This window comes from Thermobia domestica, chromosome 9, assembly GCF_964235325.1.
Source record: "Thermobia domestica chromosome 9, izTheDome1.hap1.1, whole genome shotgun sequence".
NCBI classification, from domain to species: domain Eukaryota; kingdom Metazoa; phylum Arthropoda; class Insecta; order Zygentoma; family Lepismatidae; genus Thermobia; species Thermobia domestica.
In genome coordinates this window covers 169,335,575-169,348,385 of record NC_137462.1, presented here as the reverse complement: position 1 = coordinate 169,348,385, position 12,811 = coordinate 169,335,575, and the positions used below count along the sequence as shown (strand labels likewise).

Here is a 12,811-nt window from a genome sequence, read left to right as displayed (position 1 = left end):
CTTTTAAAATGTAGATTCATTACCTTCGCGCTTTTCCATCTATTTAAACAAAAGGTGATAGTTTTAACTAGTTTTTGTTAAGGATTTTGGATAACTCCAATTGCTTTATATATTTACTCTGCCTGTCCTTGTGTCCCCGTCCAGGAGACAAAATCTTAAGAACTATTTGATACATCAACATCAATTTTATCCAGAGTGGAGAGGGTGGAAAGTTAGCGTTAATTGAGGTGATACTCAAACCAGAAATCTTAAAAGAAAACATTTCCGGTTTTGTCGTTGATTACCATAGGGTAAAAACGGTAATAGATAGCGAGAAGCGGTTTCCTGTAATTGATTAAGCGTCCCAAGAATTCATTTTATTTCCACCGTAACTCTACTAAAACCAGATGTGATACAAATCCACTAGAATTTTCGGTTTCGTGACTAATCTATTATATTAAGAGTCTTCATCCCGGCGAAATTAAAATACCGCTAATTTTACAGTAATTATGTGATATTTTCAAATAGATGAAAGATAATCGAAATGTGGAACAAGAGTGCCCTAGACAATATTATTTTACATGAGAAACCGTTATCACGACTCACTTATCTGCTTTCGATTTCGAGCCATTTTGAAAATCGGCATTTATTTTCGCGTTTCTAAACAGCTGAAAACGGAAAGCCACTAGGTGACTTGTGATGACGGTACCTCACGCAAAATAATATTGTCTAGGGCGCTCTTGTTCCATATTTCAATTATCTTTTATCTATTTGAAGATATCACATAATTACTGTAAAATTAGCGGTATTTTAATTTCGCCGGGATGAAGGCTCTTAAGCAAAAACAATAAGACATAGCGAGAAGTGGTTACTTTGCATTCGATTGGCGTTCTAAGAATAGCCACTATCTTCTCTCTTAATTCTTTACTCAAATCGAATGTGGCAGAAATCAAACACTTCCGGTTTTAACGTTGATCGTCATACAGTAAAAATGGTAATAAATAACAAGAAGCAGTTTTCTGCAGTCAATTAAGCATCCCAAGAATACACTCCATTCTAATCTAGGTACTAAAACCAGAAATGGTATATATATATGTGCTACCACTTCTAGTTTCAATATTAATTGAGAAACTATCACGCATACAAACCGGACTCTTTCACTTCATGTACACATAACACTGCAACGTGTTTGAATGTCGGATCTCAGCTAGAGTCTCATATAGCCTTGCTGCTGAAAGGACGCCAAGCTGAAACTGAAATCCTAGCTAGAGTAGAAACGGTAAGAAAGAATGAAAAATGCTTTTTTTTTTTTTAAAAAAAAAAAAAGAGTACTACATGGATTATACATTCGAAGAATAAGTTATTTATGGCCCTTTGCTTTATTAAAATCGGAAGTACTGTAGCAAATTTTTCGATTTTAATATTGAATGCCCATAATTCTGAAAACATCATAATTTTCAAGAAGTGAAACGAAAAGTCAGTGGAGCTCAGACAAAATAAAGTGTAAGTACTTATACACACATGGAAAGTGTTTACAAACAACTTTATATCGTCTAACGATCGTTCCTGACTGAGAATAATTATTCTACTTATGGGATCAGACGTTTCGTGCAGAACTATTCGACCGCCTTGGTTTAATTCAACACGATATATCGTAGTTTATGTTCCAGCAAGTGACAGTTTTGACATTGATATTCATCTGACCGCAGATTGTACAGTGCATACGTGTACATTAAGTTTAAATACATTGATTATTTGTTTTTGATTATAATACTTTTCACTCAAGTTTTTCTCCTATGTGATATTTCTGCAAATTACCAAATTAGCACGCCATTACTCTTTCATATCGTTTACTTGAGTTTATTCATTTCTTTTATTCCTGTACCTGTATATGTAATTACATCGCAATAAGTTATTGAAGAGTGGTGGCATTTCGTAAAATTATAAAACTTTCTTTTTTTTTTTTTAAAAAAAAAAAATCAAAGCAAATCAAATTAAGGCGAATTATTGCCGAATATTCTGCCATTCGATCATTATTTACATCGAGTTGAGAAATTTTCACTAACACTACAACGAAAAACCGGCAACATATTACAATTCCATCGTTATTTACAGCGATTTAAGAGTCTTCATCCCGGCGAAATTAAAATACCGCTAATTTTACAGTAATTATGTGATATCTTCAAATAGATAAAAGATAATCGAAATGTGGAACAAGAGAGCACTAGACAATATTATTTTACATAAGAAACCGTTATCACGACTCACTTATCTGCTTTCGATTTCGAGCCATTTTGAAAATCGGCATTTATTTTCGCGTTTCTAAACAGCTGAAAACGGAAAGCCACTAGGTGACTTGTGATAACGATACGTCATGCAAAATAATATTGTCTAGGGCGCTCTTGTTCCATATTTCAATTATATTTTATCTATTTGAAGATATCACATAATTACTGTAAAATTAGCGGTATTTTAATTTCGCCGGGATGAAGACTCGTAAGGGATTTTCACTTCAATTCCAATGAAACACTACTGAACATGTGATTCATTAATTATTTAGAGCGTCTCGTAAGAAGTTGCCATTCCATCATTCTTTATAGCGATTTAAGAAATGTTCACTAAAATTAGAACAAATTACTTACACACGTTGACATTTTATCGTTGATTACATCAGTGTATAACATAAGACAGGGATGCAAATAACCACTCGCTAACTCGCCCGGGGCGAGTGGTCCATCGGTGCGGGCGAGTATTTAACATACCGAAGAATAGTAAATGATTTATATTGTGGGATGTGGGCTAGTAGCTTTTTTTTCTTGGGCGAGTAAAATTTTGCTGCTTATTTGCATTCCTGACATAAGATATACGATTCATATTACTAGAGAAAGCAGAAAAAACAAAACTCTGAATGTGTTTAAAGGGGGGAAATGGAGAGAAAAAAAAAGTGGGTGGAATGAATAATCAATGAAGAATTGAGGAATTTGATGTATCTAATAATGGCATAAGCGAGTTTACGCACTTTTTGCATCAAACGCATTAGTGGCTTTTGCCATGCTTGTTTAGCCTCCTGGTAAGGGGGCGTTTACACTTGGTCGATTTAGTCGCACGACTAAATCGACTCGCTGCATTTGCCACTACATCGAAGCAACTAGGCCGAATCAGATCGATGGATGTGTTCAATTATTTCAACCACAGAGAATAGAACGTCTTTCAATTCAGTTGCCAGTCGATTAGTCGCCTTCGATCAACAAGCGATTAAGTTGAAGTCCCGTTTACACGGTCGATTAAGTTGAAAGTGACGTCAATTCAACTGAATTGAACGCAAATCGACTAAGTGTAAACGCCCCATAACATTGCAATTCAATATCGGAATAAAATGCTGCATATTACATTGTTTTATGTAAAATTAAAAAAAAAAAAACTACTTAATTTTTCAACATCGTTTTTCTCCAACTGCATGTGTCTGACTTACGCCCTTATTGCATCAAACTCCTCAATTATTACCGAAAGCTAGAGGTTAATAGGAACGACGAAAAGGCACTGATTAGACATTACTTGAGAAGAAATTGTATTATTAAGGATATAATAGAATGAATGCTGTGAGTGGAGATAAAGAAGGGTTGATGGATAGTGCTGACGAGGGAAATTTTTGTCAAAAGGAAGAGTTTAGGGGTATAACGCAGCATGGTAGTAAGTAAATTCCTAAATTTTCCGAAAAGGGTGACCTGCCAATGAAGATAGAATACTTACGGTAATGGTAATTTGTAAGTCTCCAGCTCAAAGCAAGCATTGTAAGATTTTTTTTTCTTTTTTGTAGCCCTAAATTCAAAGTAACTTTGGCACTTGTATCGCCATGATTGATTTGGTTTGGTTTCAAAGCTTAGCATCTTCTTCACCACTGAGACTATAGTTTAATGTGAAATCCGAACCATCATAGTGCGCCCAAATTTGAAAATTCTCCCTTCGAGGATCGAACCAGGGACCTTGTGGACATGACACAATTGAATATCGGCAAGTCCAATCTACCTATTTGTTCTACTGTAGTTGCAAGAAAGAGATTGACTATATTGTAAGAAGTGTATTGTTCATATTCTTTATATTTCCGGAGAATGTCATGAATACTCAGATATCAGAGAATATCACGGGTTACCGAACAATGTTTGTTGTATCTTAAGATATATAATTTTAATGTTTCCTTCTTTGTATTTAATCACGTAATCAATCTGCTTACCATTCACTGGTTACCTAGTTTAATATAATATTCCACATAAAAGTTTATTAGGACCACACAGTGGGACTTATAAGATTAAATTGCTAGTACTATTTCTGTTGTATTCTTATATCTATTCGTCCGTTACTCCACGCGATAACTCTTGAACGAAAGTGAAATTTTTTGAGTTATAATTTTTGTAGTAGATAACTAGTCGAGTTCGTTAGCGGAGACAATCCGTTAACATCTCCAAGGGTAACGGTGACTTTAACGTACAGTATCATTTAAATTTTATGACAGTCCCTTCCTTCTGTGCAACCTGTACAGCAGCAAAGCATTGTTAGTTGCTTATGATAAAGTAATATGGAGTATTCTTTTACTACACAATGCTCATTATCGTAAAGTTTCGCGTGATCCTCTCTTCTGCCATTACCACAGATATTTCTAATGCCTTTCAATTTCTTTCAACTCATTTCTCAATTTTTTATTTTATAATTTTGCATTCTTTGTATTATAATTTTGTTTTTGACTTGGCAACCCTTATGTGTGTGTGTTGATTGCCTGATCACTGGAGAGAATTATCTGGGTCGAGCGGAAAATGACTGAGAGGGTGTTAGAAATGGTTTTGAAGAAAAAAATAATTTTAGATATTATTAAGAAGAGGAAGTGAAGTTGGTTGGGATATTGGCTTAGAAGGAACTGTATCATGAGGGATGTGCTAGAAGGTACGATGGCAGGAAAGAGAGGGGGAGGGCGATGGATGGTATCAAAACAGAAAAATTGTATGTGAAGACGAAGAGGTTAGCGGAAGACCGTGGAGCATGGAAGCTTCTCAGCTGCGGAAAGTGACCTGCTAATAATGGCAGAATACCTATGATGATGATGATGATGATGATAATGATGGTCCACGTTATACGTCGGGTTAAATAGACTCTCGTTGCTGATGGTTCCATTCAACTCTTACTTTCGATCAGCGAATAAGGCTGATGCTAATAATAATAATATTTAATATTAACAACTAACGGTTAGAATAAAGTTTAATGAATATAAAACCAGAAATTTTAATATTATTGAAATCACTGCATTTCTCCCTCTATAAATAGAAGAGGAATTTTCTAAAACAATGCAACGTGAGTTCGCTTGTTCGTGTACCGAGAGTTTATATACCGAATTTCACATTTCCAAGTTAAGCGATCTCTCACATTAGTAATTTTATGAATAAGAAATTGGAAATTTTAATATTTTAGAAATTCTTTCTTCCTCCTTTTAGCAGTGAAATTTTCTAAAACACTAAAACCAGTGGCCGAAGTGAGACGGTATGCGGTAGTATGCCATACCGCCTCTGGATTTTCCGTGTTGAAGGCATACCGGTTTTTCAGTGATCAAGACATACTGTCACTGAAGAGTAAATGCTAAATACTTTAATTGACGAATAGCTTCGCACGTAAAAAGATTTTATTTCTTATGTAGAAATAATTTCTAAGTTGATAACACCGACATTTTTGTTATCTCTTTCCTACTTTTTATTTATAAAATGAGGTCTTCAAAGATTACAGTTTGATGTGCCACATTGAATTGTTCCTTTCTTATGTATGGTGTGTCTTCTTGTCTTAATTCATATAAATGTCGTGTTTTGAGCATGGACGGATCTTCCGGGGGTTTGAAATACTCCTCAGTCATGTGGGGGTTTGGCAGTTTTCCCGCAGGAAATTGTTAATATAAAAACTCGGTTCTTGAGCATTTTCGTGAATAATTCTTTATAATGTAACGTAAGGGGATATTTTAATTTTTTTTCAGAGTTGCTGGCGGGGAATCAAAGTCTCTCCATGTCCCTGCCTCCCGTAATTACAGAGAAACTCTCCAATGGTTTTTAGTCAGTATGCAAATTGAAATGAAATCTTGTAGGCAACATACCCTCACTGTATGTCAGTATTTAGATAGATGGTATGTCGAGTGAAAATCGAAATAAAACATACCGCCTCTGCTTTTTTACCACTTCGAACACTGACTAAAACACATATCCTTCATTTTTAGTTAAAAGATTAAATACCAAAATTCCTATGTAATGAGAGCACAGTTACCAATGGTTTGCTATAAATTACAATAATTTTATTAAATGCTTTACAGGCGGACACGAAAATGAAACGAATAAAATAATATATTTAGATAAAATCATTTATTTGGCAGAGGAAGAAAATTCTAGGAAGAATTTGATCAAAAGGAGTGAACATGCTGATTCTGTTTATATTTCCGTCTCCTTTTGTGTTCTTTCCTTTCTTCCTTGTTTCTTCTTTGGTTTTATTTCAAAACTACTTATCCCAAACTTTTCCCGTTTTATTCTTATTCCCATTTTCTTTCTTTATTTCTTTATCTCTCTCTCTCTTTCTATGTCTTAAATATTCTATTTATTTTCCTGGTATGAACACTTTATGAAACAAATGCATGAAAATAACTCCTTTATTTTGGTGTCTATTTATTTCCTTTAGAAAAGTAATTGCTATTCTTTGTTCAGAGAACATGAAAGAATTTAAGAGATTTTAGATAGAAAGTGCAGAAATGAAAAGTGAAATATCGGAATTTTTGTTTGGACTAAGTCAAGAGGACTCCTAAACCTTTTCTTTGTGTTCATTCCATAAAATTGTGTTTGCAAAAGAAGCTTTAGACATTAAGAGGCTTATGTCAATTTGCATCGCGTTGTGTTTACGGAGTGTACATGAATATTATATGAATAACAGAAATATCACTTTTTTTTTTTCGTAGTAGATTTTTATGTTGAAAACAAAATTGGTTCTTTCTTGTGCAAATTCAACTTTGGTTCCATTTTACCAGTTCTATTGTAATGTTTTAAGTCATCAATTTGCCAGTGCTTTTAGTGCCTGCTTCTTTCCTTTTTTTTTTAATTTTATTTTTGCAGAATACCAGAGATAAAAACAAAAGAAAAACGCGAATTGAGGGACAATGGCTCCGCAGTTAGTGGATGTTTGAAGTTCGTAATCACTTTGCTGTTAGAAATAATCGTCCGAAGACGTTTTTGGGCAATGTCCTTCGTTCGTTTTTGTTTCTTTCTTTTTGCCCACCCCCACTTCCAATGTCTTCTTCCTAGAAAGGAAGGGATTTTTCTCTTCACCTCTCTTTCTCTCCTTTTTCGAGCTGTTCAACTTTTTGGACTTTTGGCTTAAAACTTTTGCTGTGCTGGTGGACGTAAACAGCGTTGGATAGTTTTTCGTTGTGGCTGAGCTGAGGGACTCCCATCGCCAGCAGGTTGATGATGAATGTTGACTTAGCTTTGGGCGAATGGCCAACTGGGTTGGTTGCTCATGCTTCTTTTGCCATTTTACCTTCATTTTTTCCTCTTTCTTTCTGTCATTCTTCTTCTTCTTCTTAATCTGGACTTTTTGCAATCACTTATTTCTCGTAGTGTCTTTGTTGTTGGTTCCAGCAAAGATAATGTAGTTCTAATAGTGATAGGCTATTATGGGGAAATGAAATAAACTGAAGTATTTCTTTCAGAGTTATCTTCTCTAGCACTTGTTTTCAACTATTTTTTAAATCTTTCGTACATATTAATTTTAAGGAGTCTGATTTATCAACCAAAAATCTTTTATATATACTTACCCTGTCTGTTCATATATGTGTGTATGTACACTCATGTCCAAAATTACTGTCGCATGTCTATAAATATGTTGCTCTAGGAATATAATTTGATAACGAATTCTCCCGGTATTTCTTATAATGTTAGTATGTGTATAGTCGACAAAGATATGTATATGGCAAATTTCATGTCAAAAGAGCAGTAAATAAGAACAATAAAACGTAAATAAAACTTTCTTGTCCATTTAGCAACATTTTGTTTCACTCATTCTAATTTTCGTATTTATAGCTCTTTTCCTATGAAATTTGCCACAAGTATACATTTCCCGATTATACACATAGTATCAGTATTAAACCACCTTCTTTCTCAAACCTCTATTCAAAATGGAAGTGGCAGAAATCAACGACTTCCGGTTTTAACCAGGGCTGGATTAATCCATCTGGAAACCCGGGGCTAGAAAAATATGTGCCCCCTGCTGACTTCACCTAATACATTTCTGATCTATTGTTAATGGCTAATGCAGTTGCATCGTCATGAAAGCGACAGAGAGTATGACCAGTGACCACATAACATAAAGCGATAAGCTAGCATATCCCGCGTGGGCCATAGATGCACGGGGTTCCGGGTTCGATTTCCGGTTTAAGAGCCTTATAAAGTTTGAAGGAGACGCTAAAATACAATCCAACAGATAAGTGATAAAGCTGATCTTAGGAAAGTAGGCTATATTTAGTTTAGTTTTGATTTTATTATTTCCTAATTTGAGTGCAGTTGCAAGAATGAAATGTTAAGTTTCACCGTTTCTGTTAAGATGATTCATTTCTTGGTATCACTGTGAGTGATTAATTATAACCTTCAGGTTCTGAATGTTTTTAAGGTAAATCGATCAGTTTAATGTAATGTTTAATATTTTGTTTAATATAAAAAAGGAGTATAAAGCAAAGATTTTGGTCAGAAAAAAAGAGTATATAGTATTTGAACCGCAGAAAGAGTGTAACACTTAAAAAGAATGCATGATCTAGTCACTCGAAATAAAAGTACGGTATATCGAAGAGCACCATTTCACAAGTATGTATGAATCGTAAGAGCTATGGAGATGAAAAAAAATATAAGAAGAAAAATCTCATCCATGATGTGTGTGTTGTATAGAAGGAACAGATTGAAAAGAAAATAATCAAGCAGTGCATGTTCGTGACGTGAGCTGCCAAAGTACTGGTGTTTCAGGTGTAAACATTTGCAAAAATGCAAAATAAAAAGGCGAAGTCACGTAACCAAACCGTTTGTTATTGAGCAACCAGAAAAGGAGATTGCGTGTTCACTCAAATCTGTCTTAGAACTTCGTGACGTGTCGGTGGACGTTTTACAGGTGTGAAAGAGTTGTTTCTCATTCTAACAGCGTCTGTTTTTTCATCCTCCCTGCCAATCACACTCAAGAATCGTCGACAAAACTAAATGATGTGTTTGTCATTCACTCACATACATGTTCGCTCTTTTTTTTTGTTCCTATTTGTTTTAGTCGTGAAGCAATATGTATTACAAAGTTCTTGCCAAGGGAAACATATCCATCTTCACACACCATTAATCAAAATTTTCTCTTTTACAAAAAAAGAAGAAACATTAGCACTTTAAACAATACCTTATAAGGACGCCATGATTATCTTTAACAAGTTACAAATTTTTTCGAGGGCTTGAGTTTTAATTTCCAGACGTACTATCGTGACTAATGTATTATTGCTTTCTGTACACCTATCCATTCATTCTAGATACAGGACCTTGAAATATTATGGAAAGTGAATTTAGGACAAAATCGCTAAAATAAACATAGCTCAAATGTTTAAAATAAATTGTAATGCGCCACTAAACTGAACCTGAACCTAGCGCATTACTTGATATTTGGAAAGTGTCAATTTGAATTTCGATCGGTATGTTAGGATGCTAAACATGGAATTTGATCCGTACCATATGATCTAAAACTTAAAATTCTAAACAAGTTTTTTCTAATCGATATTAGTTAAACTTGCCATATTTTTTTCATGAGAATACGGGACACCTTCGATCCCCCTTCTTAAACTTTCCAACACAATCCAATGAACTAGCTTTGGTTATGAACAACAATACATAATAATACTAGCTGCAGCTACTTTTCTCTCTTCGTTCCCTACAATTAACTGTACGTAATAAAGATATTTACAATCCAATTACAAAAGAATCGTCTTAAAAACGTAAGATGACATCATATATAAACGCTTTACGGGAAAGCAATATGCAAAAAAATCTTTTTATTTAAATCAGTGATACAATCTACATTCAATATTCTTCCCGCGTTTAGCAATATTTATTTAGATTGCTATATTTGCCGAAATTATGTTTGTTAGTTTAACCTGATGAAAAGATGGCTAATTTTTCTCCTTGCGTCGTGTGTAATTGTCAGGACTGGATTTACATATTTCTAAGCCCTAGACCAAACCACAATTTTGGCCGTAACTAAAAATGATTATTTATAATTTATGTTAACTTATCTAATGTCTTGCTGGAGAAAAAGTCACTCATCTTCGCTGTGCATGTAATATTTTAGATGCATAAGCACGAGAAGCCATCTTATGATTCCTTGTTTTTTGGTGTTGGGATATGTCAGACTTTGCACCAGGTGCAATGGAAAAAGTAGCATTGGAAATTTTTCAGTCAGCTTCATAGTTGAACTTGGTTGCTTTCAGAAACAGGTACTTCTCCTTCAAACTGGAAGAAAACGTGCACTTCAGTTTAGGCATTTTTGTTGATACAAAATTGGAACACTTCACTTGTAATGTATTATCAACGATAGCTCAGCTCGTACACTTTATCAAAGATTACAGATCCCCTTGATTGCTGACGGATAACTGTAACTCTCCGCTGCGAGTTTATTGGCTTGCTCGCTATCAAATAGGAGAGGGTGATGTGATAACTTACTTGAAGCTGTTACATGTTACAATTTATTGTTCATTCACTAATTACAGGATTCCTAGTCAAAGTCATAATTTTTGATTTTTCACTTTTCAAATAAACTGATATTGATAGCAGAAATAGGACGGAAGTAAAACATGGGACGTTTGCCTGTCCCGATTAAATTTACGGGGACCCGGGACACTCGGGCCCAAAATCGGGACTGTCCCGTATTAATTTCAGGCTTAATATTAGTAAATAGTCGAATTGATTATATACGTGTAAATTAGTGTTTGTGCTGAATAATTTAAATTAAATATGCAACTCTAAATTAATAAAAGTCTCGGATCGACATGTACATTGCAAAATACGACTGTATTGTAGTAATATATTTGCCTCTGATACCGGTATGCAGTTAAGAATATACATAGGTAAGAAACAATATTTTATGATTTTAATTGAGTATATCCAAAGTCTGATGTTACCTTTGGAAACAGCTCTATGGAATATAATGTTAAGTTGTGATGATGAAATATGAATTATTTTAATGTAATGAAAAGTATTCGACGATTGTGAATGTAGAATGAATATTAATGATAATAATACTTAAAATGTTTTAATGTAAAATATAATTTTGAAAAAGCTGTTCAAAAAGAAAGAATTCGATTAGAATCAAGTAATAATATATTGTTTAGTCTGCACCTATACTGCGTGATCGGTATGATAAATCGTGTGGCTTTATGCATAGATTGACTATCCATTTGCCAATTATCAGAGGGTATGTATGAAATGGTGTAATCCTGTACTATACTGTTGGAGTTTCTCAACAGAACACCGAACCACCAAATCTCTTTTACAAGCAAAACACGTACCAGTGTGAGTAGGTGCATTTCAAAATAAATCAATATTTCAAATATTTATTATTAATAATAATATAAAATATATTCTTAGACATATTAACAGTAATTTATAACATTAATATTCAAATTGAAAATCTAATATACTCGATGTTTATACGGTAATAGTCGTCGTTACAAGAACTGGAAATATGATGATGTATTATAAAAATATGTACGTAAAAAGTTTACACAATTGTTTTTGGGTATAATGTTGTTAACTTTGTAAGAGATACAGTAACAAAAAGATAAAAAGATGATGGGTACAAAAGAAACAAAAATTAGATTATAATATATTGCATAATATAGTAATTTAATACTATGTATTGTTGTCATGTATACTACGATATAATATATTAAGTAAATATTTTAAAATTCCCTAAATTAGTGCATGCTAAGAATGAATAGGTAATATTTTATTCATATACTATAACATTATTGCAGTATGTAATACTTCATTAATATTATATTGATAAAATTAATAATAATTGGTATGTATAAAACTTATGTTCTTTCCAGGCCATAATCAGAAGTTATCGTAGGTACATAATTTACATTTTTTTTTTCTAGTGACTGTGAAGGTGCAAGATCTGTGACGGGTGGCCAATGCAAAGATCCGCAAGGCATAAAGGATAGCCAGCAATGTCTGTGTTATACTGTCTATATTGATCACCCTTATTGTCCTACGAGATCCCTTCTAGCGGGCTAGTGAACAAATAAGTAGACCGGCAGTTCTTTCTGAAATGAAAAGTAATCCCCAACCTAAAAAGTTTGGTCACCTTTGGTTTATAAAACAGTTTTAGTTTAAAGTTGCACATATATGCACATATATAATAATGTATTCCAATATTATTGTTCTCATAGTCTATGTTTCTACACATATATTGTTAAATTGTCTTGCATTGTTAAGTTTGTCTACATGCTTGTGTTGAGTTCCTTTTTCTAGTATAAACAATTCTGTAATCTCTTGAAATCTAATCAAATAATAAAAATAGAAATGCACAATATATATATATATATATATATATATATATATATATATATATATATATATATATATATATATATATATATATATATATATATATATATATATATATATATATATATTGTAGTTTTTAATCCTAAAACTGAGAAAGTTATTATTATCGTTATTTTGCTACATACTGGTAAAGTGTGACAAATATATACTAAAACCGGAAGTGGTAGAGATCTACT

General features: G+C 33.4%; 1 long non-coding RNA gene across 1 annotated transcript in view; it reads left to right on the top strand.

Moving 5' to 3' along the window:
- The window catches only part of LOC145694199 (uncharacterized), a 137,134-nt gene extending 124,545 nt beyond the window's left edge, over positions 1-12,589 (top strand). The window contains exon 2 of the long non-coding RNA XR_014132957.1: positions 12,164-12,589. This is a non-coding gene — a long non-coding RNA (uncharacterized LOC145694199). The remainder of the gene's footprint in view (positions 1-12,163) is intronic.
- Positions 12,590-12,811: the final 222 nt, after the last annotated feature.